Source organism: Camelus bactrianus, chromosome 21, assembly GCF_048773025.1.
Source record: "Camelus bactrianus isolate YW-2024 breed Bactrian camel chromosome 21, ASM4877302v1, whole genome shotgun sequence".
Lineage (NCBI taxonomy): Eukaryota > Metazoa > Chordata > Mammalia > Artiodactyla > Camelidae > Camelus > Camelus bactrianus.
The window spans coordinates 13,109,378-13,122,506 of record NC_133559.1 but is presented as its reverse complement, the minus strand read 5'-3'; positions in this window follow the sequence as shown (position 1 = coordinate 13,122,506).

Sequence of the window (13,129 nt, the reverse complement as noted above, 5' to 3'; positions counted from 1 at the left end):
TACAGCTGACATTTGCTTTATATTTTCCAGGTAATATCTTTTAAGGAAAAGATAAAAATGGGGTGTCACCTCTGAGGAATCTCAAGCAAGAAGTTCCTCACAGTTTTTTTGTGCCAGACGCCACATCTCCACTTAGGCTGTGTTACTTAATATTAATAGAAGAAAGATCCAATGTCTCAATAAAAGTCTCTGATGATGCCAACTGGCTTGGCATCAAAATGGAACTATAAAAATGTTGTCTCAAAATTTACTTGGGCTCTCAGAGCTGCTGGGTAATTATTTTCCTGTATTTCTCAACAGCATTCACTTATTCATTCACTTTGTTTTTGATCGCTTAGCATAGTAGGTAAGCATATGGACTCTGAAGCGAGAAAGCATGAGTTTGAGTCCTGGCTATGCACTTACTCAGCTGAATGACCTTGGACAATTAATTGATGTCTCTGTCCCCAGCTGTAAAATAGGGATGATGATATGACCTACCTACTAGGGTTGCTGTGGAGATGAGTATTTTTAAAGCAGTTTCTGACTCACAATAAGAGCTCTGTAAATTTTTGTTTAAAAAATATTGACTAAGTTTGGCTTACTGGGTATCATGTATTGGGACTAGAATGGTGCAGAAGACAGACTCTAAGGTGACTCCCATGATCCCTGACTCCTGGATTGTGTAATCCTCTTCTCTTGAGTGTGGGTAGGACCTGTGACTTGCTTCTAATAGAACATGGACAAGATGATGCAATACTCATTCCCATGAATACCTATGTTACATGACAGAAGTGATGGGCTGCCCCTCCAATTACTAGGTTATATTATGTAAGACTTCTTTCCAGCAGACTCGCTTTCACTCTCCTGCTAACCTTAAAGAAACAAACTGCTACGTGGGGAACTGCCTATGGAGAAAGCCACACAACAGAGAACCTCACACACATTCCTAAGAGCTGAGAGTGGCCCCCAGCCAGCAAAAGCACAAACAAACAAAGAAACCCTGAAGTTTGCAGTCCTATAGCCATAAGGAAATAAATTCTGCCAACAACCTGCCGGCTTGGAAGTGGATTCTACTCCAGTAAAGCCTCCAGATGAGAATGGAGCCCAGTTGACAGCTCGATTGCAGATCAGTCAGACCTTGAAGCAGAAAACCCAGCTAAGCCCTGGCCAATACCTTGATCAGAGCCTTTTGAGAGACCTTGTGAGTCTTCTACATGACTATTGCACATCATTCCCTCTCAGACCTCTGTAATAACCTTCTCCCGCATGCTCATTCTCAGCAGATAACCTTACTGCTTCTTTCATTGAGAAAATAGAAACAATCCAAAGAAAACTTCCACAAGCTCCCACCACAACATCCACCCATCTACCATATCTGTACCCATATTTTTATCTTATCTCCAAGTGCGTGGAATGAACTGTCATGGTCTAATACCTCTAAGAGCTAGATCCCACCCCCTTATGCCTGCTCAGGAATATCATTCCAGCACATGGATTCCTAATAGGCATCTCAGAACTAACATGACTAACTGAACTCTTGATCTATTCATATTACCCACCCCCAATACCGCCCCCCCCACACACACACAAACCTACCTCTCTCAGTCTTCCTTATCTCTATGGTAACTCCATGGTCCTAGTTTCTCAGACCAAAAGCCTTAGGGTCATCCTTGGCACAGTTTCTCATTCCAGATCCAATCTACAGTAAATCCCATGGGTTCTATCTTCAAAATGTATCCAGAATCCTATCAGTTCTCACCATCACTTTCTTCCATCCTAGTCTAATCCAACATCATCTCTTACCTGGATTAGACATACCACTAACCTCCCAACAGATCTCCTTCCTCCTACCCTTGACCCTCTGCAGGCCATTCTCAATACAGCAGCCAGAATGATCTCTGGAATTACATCACTCTTCTACACAAAGCCCTCTAATGGCTTTTTAATCTCACTTGGACTAAAGTGCAAAATCATCAAATGACACACAGGGTCCTACAAGATCTCCCCCACCCCAAACACTCCTTCTCTATATATATTTCCACCTGTATATGTTCTCCATGTCCTTCCTGCCATGGTTCACCGTACTCCAACGACACTGGAGCATAGAATTTGTTCTGACAGCAGTGGAAAGCCCCTGATGAGTTTTATAAGCCATCTTTCTATCATCTCTGACTGTAACATAGGACAAAAGATAGACAGCTAATATCACAGACTTGCACTATTATGAAATTTTCGTGATGAGCCTTGCTTCCCCCAGCAAAGGCATAAAGGATTTCTTTGCATAGTTGGTGGTGCTTGAGTTTCTCCTTTTTGTGCCAAAAGAAAGAATAAAAGCAGAAAATTCAAAGACTGGAAGCCCTTAGTGTTTTTAATTTTTTTCTTAATTTTTTGTATTATACAAGTATTATAAATATTAAATTTTTGAGTATTCAGAAGAGGGAAGGAAGGATGGAGGGAAGAAGGGAGAGAGAGAGGGAGGGAGGGAAGAGGGGAAAGTGGAGAGGGAGAGAGATGGAAGGAAGTGGAAGGAAAGGAAAAGAAAAAGAGAAAGAAAGAAAGAAAGGAAGAAAGGAAGAAAGAAAGGAAGAAAGGAAGAAAGGAAGAAAGGAAGAAAGGAAGAAAGAAAGAAAGAAAGAAAGAAAGAAAGAAAGAAAGAAAGGGAGAGAAAGAAAGAAAGGGAGAGAAAGAAAGAAAAAGGAAGGAAAGAAAGAAAAAGGAAGGAAAGAAGGAAGGAAGGAAGAACAGGGAAAGAAAATCACCCCAAGGACCTGCCACATAAAACAGTTCTTATTAACACTTACGTTAAAGTACTTTTTAAACCGCCACCACCCCTCCCCTCCCCAGGGAAGTGGGAGGACCAGTGCCTTCTCCTCTGAAATCCTGACTTAGTTTGGATGCCACACCCTGCCCTAGCTGAGCTCACTCCTCACCCTCAAGTTCTGGAAAAGACATCCAGGGGTTTGCTTATGAGTCCATGAACTTCTGGTATTCCACTCAAGTAACTTAGGGCTAGGTTTTTTCTTGGCCATAAGGCTGGTTTTAAAAAAGATTCTGGATTTTTCTCTTGATTGAAAAAGGATAAATTTAGTTGAACTGTATCTTCAGCTGTTATAATGAATGAGTGATAAAATATAAACAAGCCACCCAAGAATAGGGTAAATTCTTTTGATTGAAATAAATATACAGACTCTCTTTTTCTCATCAGACTCCCTCATTAAATTACATCAGGATAGAATTCTGATATCTGTGATTTTTAAAAATTGATTTTTTCCTTTTACGTATTTATTTGTCTTTGAATATACTATTAGTATTAGGTTCCATTGTAACTATTTTTAAAAAGTTGTAGTATTTTGCTTGAAAATCATTATTTTTTGTTTAAACAATGTTTAAATAATTGTTATTTGTTGTTAGCCATAAAAGATGCAGCTTTAGGCCACAATTTAGTACACAGAAATAGTAATTTGATAAAAAAGAAACTTAGAAATTGAAGAATATAAATGAAACTTTCCAAATGGCCGATGGTGACAGTGATATAGCATCTGATTATAGCCGGTTTGGATTATTTTTACGATGAGGAATGTATACATTAACAAACAATATGAAATATTTCCAATTCTGTGCTTGAAAGTTTTCTGACCACAGAAATTGAAGAACATTTCCTAATAATTATTTTGGTCATTTTTTTCCATCACCCATTCTCCTCACAATTGATCCAATAAAAGTATCTATGAACAATGCCCTAAATAGGATCATTGTGAGATTGGCAGATTTCCAGAAATTCATTATTAAATATATTAACTTGACATTTGTTATGTACAGCAAAGTACATTTGGATAAATGTAATACAAAATTTGATTGAATAATGTACGCAAATCCTTTAGTTATTTATAACCATAGGTAAATTTCCATTTTTTAGGTGCATATTGTGAACAGTAGGCCTAAAATCAACTTTTTTAAACTGTGAAAGTGCCCCTGAAGTGATCCTATGCCCTTAAAAATTATTGTTTACAGTGACTGCCATCAGAGGAAAACTTGGACTAGAGAAGAAAAGAGTTTTAATTTAAGCTGGTGCTTCTCCCCCACTTTTTTTTTTTACATAGGAAACCAAAAGTAATTTACAGCTAGGCCCAGGAAAAAGCAAATCTTCAACAACCAAGGGTGTGTTATTTAAAATAAACAGCTATCAATAGCAACCTCTAATGTTTTGTCTTGTTTTTTAACTTTTAGATACAATGTTCCCAAGGGGGAGATAAGTAAGTGCTGTTCTTGGATAGTTTGAGCTTTGCTCATTTTTTTAGGTGAAGTCAGTAGGAAATCATTGGCTGCTCTTGCAGATGGGGAAACAGTTGGAACTGGAGCATCTCCATGACCCTCAGTCCAGAAAGGACGGCTGGTTCCCCTTCCCCCAGGAGCTGACACAGTCTGAGTGGAAGGGAGTCATCATTACCATCAGACCAAAGCCTAGGACGTTCCCCTGAAATGCTGAATAAGAGACTGAGAAGAAAAAGTTCCTTCTCCAGTAGACGGGACTGAAACTTCCCAAGAGGACAGTAGCTGTGGGGCCACTCAGTTGAGGGACTTTGAAGGTAGAGGCTATAAGAGAATGGAAGAACTGACGAAGAGGGGGGCATGGAAGGAGAGGTTGATTGATCAGTCAGTGCGGACTTTGAAAACCCATTCAGTAGCCATGGTGAGGATATAACTCAGTTCTGGGGAAGTGATCAGTCTAAACACATGTGGAAACTGTACCAGAGTTCCAAACTATCTCAAATGAACCCAATATGTGCCCCGGCTGCACTGTAGTTTTTCAGCTTCCTGAGAGCAACATATTTTTGATACCCAAACAAAATAATCCCAGTTTCATGTCTTTGGGTTCCTTCTCCACAAGCAGAAAATCAGGTGACCACTCAGCATTGTCTGTACCCAAGGAACACAATCCTGGATAAACAAAACAGTTTGGCTCCTTACTTCCAAGCACTAGTTCTGAGTAATATCTTTATGTAGCCCAAACACCCATTAAATTGCTTCCCCAAAGAAAAGATGAATTTTATCTGGAGCTGTAAAATGCAGCTTGTAAAACTGTAATATTTTTGCAATCTGTGACAGCCACCTCAAAACTCTGCTAAAATGATTGGGGATTCTCTGGTTTCTTGTTCAGAACTTATATCTAGGATCTTCATTCTATCTAGATTTTTTTTTAATACAGTGCCCATTTTATTATAAACAGTATCTTCAGATAGAAAAAATATAATTTCACATATCATATAAATTCCCTAGTCTAGAAAGAGAAGGGCTGTGTTATCCAGTACTCTCGGCTGCTAACTCATTGTGGTCTGGCAAACGTGCCCTCTTCTGTAGATGGGCCATAAGCATTCGTTGGGTTGTTCTAACACAGATCACAGTTATTGTACATAATCTTGATTAAGAACTTTGTCTTTCTACAAAGTTTCAAGTTTCTGTGTTGCTAGGGAACCTCAGGAGGGCTGAGGTGATGTGATGCAAGAATAATGAGAGGTCTATGAGCTCAGGCAACCGGAAGGTTGAAACATGTTGTAGTCAGAGACCATTCATACCCTCTGACACCAGACATTACCAGCCTCTGTGTGTATTTTTTGTTTTCTCTAGAAAATTAGCGTCCCAGATCATATTCCTGGAACTCAAACAAATATCATGAGCCATGAACTAAGTGTGAATTTTGTCCAAGCAGTGTATGTCGTCTGTCTACACAGAGCATGTGTATGTGGGGCATATCTACACAATTGTTCAGCTTTGTTGAAGCCAGTTGTGAAAAGCGTAATTAAAGAGAGACTTAAGACTAGAAATTCTGGCTATGCTGGGGATAGACCATCTGAATTAGGCCACAAAATTTTACTTGTGACATGTTAAACCAATAGCTTAAGAAACAGTTGGCCCACATAGGCCCACACATACATTAACAGTAAAATATTTTTCGTAAATTAATCATCAGCCAACTTACTGAGTTTTTCATCCTAAAGTAATAATCCTTGTTCACAAAGCTATAAACTAAAAAGAAAGGAAAGAGTTTACAGTCTTTGAAAGGAAAGATAATATTAAAACCCCAAACAAAAATCTTGCCCAAATCAAACGACAGTCTCTTTAGCAAGTAGCATTGGGAAAATTGGAGAAGTGCATGTAAATCAGTGAAGTTAGAACACTCCCTCACACCACACATAAAATAAACTCAAAATGGATCAAAGACTTAAACATAAGACACTATAAACCTCCTAGAAAAAAATATAGGCAAAACATTTTGTGATACAAATCTTAGCAAAGTTCTCCTAGGGCAGTATAGCCAGGCAATAGAAATAAAAGCAAAAATAAACCAACGGGACCTAATTAAACTTGTAAGCTTTTGCATAGCAAAGGAAACCATAAGCAAAACAAAAAGACAACCTATAGAATGGGAGAAAATATTTGCAAATGATGCAACTGACAAGAGCTTAATTTCCAGAATATATATATGAACAGCTCATACAGCTTAATAACAAAAAACAAGCAACCAAATCCAAAATGGGCAGAAGACCTAAACAAGGAATTCTCCAATGAAGACATACAAATGGCCAATAGGTACATGAAAAAATGCTCAATATCACTAATTATCATAAAATGCAAATCAAAACTATAATGAGGTATATCACCTGACACCAGTCAGAATGGCCATCATTCAAAAGTCCACAAATGATACATGCTGGAGAGGGTGTCGAGAAAAGGGAACACTCCTACACTGGGAGTGTGGTTTGGTGCAGCCATTATGGAAAACAGTATGGAGATCCCTCAAAAGACTTAAAATAGACTTACCATATGATCCAGCAATCCTACTCTTGGACATATATCTGGAGGGAATGATAATTCAAAAAGATACATGCACCCCAAAGTTCACAGCAGTACTATTTACAATATCCAAGACATGGAAACAACCTAAATGTCCATTGACAGATGACTGGATAAAGAAGATGTGGTATATTCATACAATGGAATAATACTCAGCCATAAAAAATAAAACAATGCCATTTGCAGCAACATGGATGGACCTGGAGATCATCATTCTAAGTGAAGTAAGCCAGAAAGAGAAAGAAAAATACTTTATCATTCATATGTGGAATCTAAAAAAAAAAAAAAAAAAAGACACAAATGAACTTATTTACAAAACAGAAACAGATCCACAGACAAGAAAACAAACTTTGGTTACCAGGGGAAAAGGGGTGGGAAGGGATAAATTGGGAGTTTGAGATTTGCAGATACTAACCACTATATATAAAATAGATATGCAACAAGTTTCTTCTGCATAGCACAGGGAACTATATTCAATATCCTGTAGTAAATGAAAAAGAATATGAAAATGAATATATGTGTGTTCATGCATGACTGAAACATTATGCTGTACACCAGAAGTTGACACAACATTGTAAACTGACTATACCTCAATAAAAATTGAAAAAAAATCTTGCCCAAATCTTCATTTAGATCTACCTGACAGCAAAATTATATTAATGAGGTTAACCTTAAAATATAATAATTTTTCTACAAAATAAAAATTTGATGGTTGCAGAACTTATTTTTTGCCCCCAACATCAAAGGGTAAAGAATATATAGGTTATACTTAAATCATTACTTAGGCTTAAGAACTTAAAAGAATACTAACAGTAATAATAGAGAAGAAGGAAAAAGCTTTAACTATACTTCTGGACCCATCACAGTTGACATATTTTCCACAACTGCAAGTAGAAATGAGTTTTCCAAATGCAAACTTGTTAGAAATAAAAAATATGGATTTGCCACAAAAAAAAAATTCCTGCTATTTGGGATGTTTCTTACTTTAAATATGGTTAAGACAAACTGTATTAAACCAGCATTGTCAGAAAAACGGAGATAATACTGGAAAAAAAAAAAAAAAAGCTTTGAAAATTTCAACTTATAGCCTGACATGATAAGAGTAATTAGGATGATGATGAGAACAAAGCAAAAGCAAACAAAAAAAAATGTTACTGGGGCATTTCATGTGAATTAGCTCATTTAGTCATCCTAACAATTTTATGATGTAGATACAACTATTATCTCTGTTACAAATGAGGGAACCAAGGCTTGTAGAGTTTAAGCAGCTTGCTTAAGTCACAGTTAGTGTGATGAAGTCTCTCCAACTCCAAAACAGCAACGGAGAATCATATAATCCCTCATCACCCAGACTTACCTGTCTGTCTTCATTTCCAAGTCACCTCCTTTGTCTGGTCCTTAAATCTCTAATATGGTCTTTTTCTGTCTCTCTGTATCTCTCTCTCTTTCTCTCTCTCACACGCACAGAAGTATGGCATCTGATTATCCCTGTCTTTTCCCCTAGTAACTTGGCCTTTGTAAGCAGGCAGAAGGCCCTGATGCTATGTCCAAAAAGATATTGAAGGAAATACAGCATTAAAAAGAACAGGCATTAAAAAGGAAAAGAACCTTCAGTTCCTTAACCCTTGGTCATTATGTCCACTTGTAATTTCAACCAATGTTGCAGCATCACCAGGACTTGCCAGATCTTCTCTCTTCCTAAGGGTTAGCCAATTAGCTGACTTTCCACCCTTTCCTTTGATAATTTTTTCTTTTGGTGGGGGAGGTAATTGGGTCTATTTATTTATTTTTAGAGGAGATACTGGGAATTGAACCCAGGACCTTGTGCCTGCTAGGTATGCATTCTATCACTTGAGCTATACCCTCCCCTCCCCCTCCCCCTCCACCCTTTCCTTTGGATAGGAAGAAGAAAATGATTGTTTCACATGCATGAACAGATACATGAGTTAAGTGGATGGAAGCCATTCTGAGTGCCAGAATGCCAATTTGCCAAAACCATGTAAGTGAACCCAAATCACCACTTTGAAGCAGCCTAGGTCAGGGGCTGTAGCTTCATGTTAACCTATCATCAGGGCACCAGCTTCCAAGTTCTCTTTCTTGGCTACAATCTGAAAGTCATGCTGAGACCCTTGATGGATATGTAGCAGTGATAAGAAGAGAGTGCTTTACCACCAACTGGGAGCCCTCACTGATCCAAACTGTTCATTTAGTCCTCACTCTTGCTGTTCCACATGCAAGGAGCTCCTTTAGAGTCTCACTTGCCATCACTCTATCTCCTCACCCACTCATCACCAGAGCAACAGCAGTGAACTGATGGGTAAATTCAGGAGTAGGAACTGGACATCCATAACTCTTTTCTTTGGAAAGAACATGCTTTCTGTGAATGTCAACCATTTAGTAAGCTCAGTAGTAAATACTCTGCTCTTGCCAGGAGAGGCTGTCACTGGGTGGTAAGTCTGTCTAATTCTGTGATGCGATATTAAAAAGTTTGTCGCCATGCACCAAAACTGCATTCTCCAGCTGTACTATCAGTAAATAGTAGCCGCTTGATCTCCATTTGCCTGACTACTTTAATTCAATAAGTTGAGGACTTGGTTCAGAGAAAAGGGGTATCATTTATTTTTTTTAGCTCCCTCCTTCCCTGACAGAAATAATATAGCTTTCCTATTAATACATATGTCCTTTTAGCTGTAAGGTAAATAAGACACAATAACTGCTCTTAAACGCCTCACATGCAATGGGAAGAAACAGAGAAATGTTATTTAGTGTGAAGAAATTCTATTAGATGTGGAACACAAAATTCACTGGGGCCTCAAGGAAGGAGTAGCATATGGATACATAAACATGTGACTGATCACTATGCTGCACACCAGAAACTAACACAACATTGTAAATCAACTACACTTTTAATTAAAAAAAATTTTTTTTAAACACAGATGATCAGGTTCTACCACAAATTTACTGATCCAGTGGAAGGAGTAACTTAGAAATCTCTATTTTTAACCAATACCCCAGGTAAATTTTGACCAGGGAAGTTTGGAACCTTGGGGAGCCACTGAAGAGCTACAAATGAGGACCAGCCTCACTGAATCAAAACTTTGCCATGCCTCATAGACCAGCAGTGGCCTTGGGATTTTGTCTGGGATGATTTCCAAACATGTGTTAAGCATTATTTGTCATGGAACTTTGTGTAATAGAAAGTTTATTTTTTTATTAAATGATCACTGGGACATTTGGATCTTACTTGTTCCCTCCTTTTTCTTTTAAAGTCACACATTCCGTTAAAATATTTTTAAAGTTTAGGCCCTGAAACATATACCATTTTTAGCATGTCATTCCTCTGCCCCAAATCCATATTTACCAATGTAGAAGAAAGACAGGAAGGAAACATACTTCAATTCTGTCAAAGTTTTGTTGAACATGGAATTTATAAGAAAAGATGTCACTAGAAACATAATTTTTAAAAAATCTGTTGTGGTTCTGTACATTGTTAGCAATTAGTATGTATTAAATTTTCAAGGAGTGCACTTGGGGAGAAACAAAACGGTAAGTCTGACCATATTGGAAATACATGCAGACAGATTACAGAGTTGGCAAAGAAGTATTAATGCTGTTTGGGGGAGGTGGGAAGTTGAGGTGGAGTCTAGGGAAGATAATTCAAGAAGGTGACAACTGATCTGTTTTAAAAGAGAAACAGGATTTCATCACACAGGTAAGGTGAGGGGACAGAGGATTAAATGACATTTTGGTAAGAGGCTCAGAAACAGGAAAACATATGTTAATTTGTTGAAAAATGGGTAATTTAGTACAGATGGAGCACAAAGTACAGAGCGAGGAAATGTAGAGGATTTGTAGGTGGAGCTAGATTAGGGAAATTTATATGCCAATCTGAGGGGATTAGATATTATTTTAAAGGCAAACGGGCAGGAAAAGAGATAGAATAAAGTGAAGGATTTTGAAGCAGGGAGTAGCATGGTCAGGCTTATTTTTTAAGAATGAAAACTGTCAAACATGAGACAAAACACTAAAAACTTCTTAGAAGAAAACATAGGCAAAACATTATCTGACATAAATCTCAGCAATGTTCGCATAGGGCAGTCTACCCAGGCAATAGAAATAAAAGCAAAAATAAACCAGTGGGACCTAATTAAACTTATAAGCTTTTGCACAGCAAAGGAAACCATAATAAGCAAAAAAAAAAAAAAAAAAAAAAAAAAAAGACTACTGAATGGGAGAAAATATTTGCAAAAGATGAGACTGACAAGGGCTTAATTTCAAAAATATATAAACAGCTCATACAACTTAATAAGAAAAAAACAAACAACCCAATCCAAAAATGGGCAGAAGACCTAAACAAGAAATTCTCCAATGAAGAAATACAAATGGCCATTAGGCACATGAAAAAATGCTCAGTGTCACCAATTATCAGAGAAATGCGTATCAAAACTGTAATGAGGTATCATCTCACACTAGTCAGAATGGCCATCACTCATAAATCCACAAACTATAAATGCTGGAGACAGTGTGGAGAAAAGGGAACCCTCCTACACTGTTGGTGGGAATGTAGTTTGGTGAAGCCATTATGGAAAACAGTATGGAGATTCCTCAAAAGACTGAAAATAGACTTACCATATGATCCAGCAATCCCACTCCTGGGCATACAACCAGAGGGAACTTTAATTCAAAAAGATACATGCACCCCAATGTTCATAGCAGCACTGTTTACAATAGCCAAGATATGGAAACAACCTAAATGTCCATCGACAGATGACTGGATAAAGTTGTGATATATTTATACAATGGAATACTCTCAGCCATAAAAAAAAGAATAAACTAATGCCATTTGCAGCAACATGGATGGACTTGGCGATTGTCATTCTAAGTGAAATAAGGCAGAAAGAGAAAGAAAAATACCATATGATATCACTTATATGGGGGAATCTAAAAAAAAAAGACACAAATGAACTTATAAAACAGAAACAGACTCACAGACAGAGAAAACAAACTTGTGGTTACCACAGGGGAGGGAGGTGGGAGGGGATAAATTAGATCTGCAGACACTAACTGATATATATAGAATAGATAAACACGTTCATGCTTATAGCACAGGGAACTATATTTGATACCGTAACTTATGGTGAGAAAGAATATGAAAACGAGCATATGTATGTTCATGTATGACTGAAGAATTATGCTGTACACCAGAAATTAACACAACATCGTAAACTGACTATACTTCAGTAAAAAATATATATATATATATGTACCCAAAAAAAACTTTGTCAGCATTGTTAAGGAGAGACTGGAGGGCATGAGACTAGAGATGAGGATCCTGTTAGGAGCTAGAGTAAGGAGGAGAGATCAAGGACTAAGTAAGTAGTATCAGAGGAAATGAAAAAGGGAAGATGGATCAGAGAGGAATTACTGGGTTGACTGGAAAGCAGTCTAGCACAGTGGTGTTAAGAGAGCGATTTTAGAGCCAGGCTTTCACTTACCCACTGTGCAACCATAAGAAGTAAAATAATCTGGAAGTCCATTTCCCCAATCAGAAAATGAAGTGAATACTAGCCACTCCTCATAGGCTTATGAGGATTAAAAAGTGTTGGGGGAGAAAACAAACAATTAACGCACAAAAGGAAATTTAGCACAGTGTCTGGCACAAAATAAGTGCTCAATTAGTTACCATCAGGGAGAAGGAGGGGTTGAGATTGATTCCCAAGTAGCTGTGGAATCTGGCCTGCTTCTGCTTTTTAATCCTACAACCCAAGTCCTTTGTTTGGACCATTGCTTTTCAGTGTGGTCTCCAGACCAGCAGTAGCAGCAGAACTTGCGAATTTGTTAGAAATGCAAGTTCTCAGACCCTGCAAGAACTAGAGTCATAAACTCTACGAGTAGGGTCCAGCAGTCTTTATTTTAACAAGACCTCCCAGGTGATTCTGTTATATGCTAAGTGTGAGAACGACTAATTTAAACGCTCATTTTCTCTAGTCTGAGCTCTTAAAACATCTCTTAGGGTATCCCTCTCAACAGTCTCTTTCCCTTCAATTTCTCATATTGAGCAGCCATAGGCTTCCTAAAAAACACACCACTCACCTCTAAGTCATATGAATTGTTGGGCAAGTTTATTTAACCTACTTGGACCCCAGTCTTCATATGTAAAAGGCAGCATTAAACATAATTATCTAAAATAATACCATCATCTAGGAGATGCCCACAATTGATGCTCGTTTATTATCATTCAACCTACTATCTCGTACTGACAGATATTACGTCACTGAACTTGACAAAAGAACCA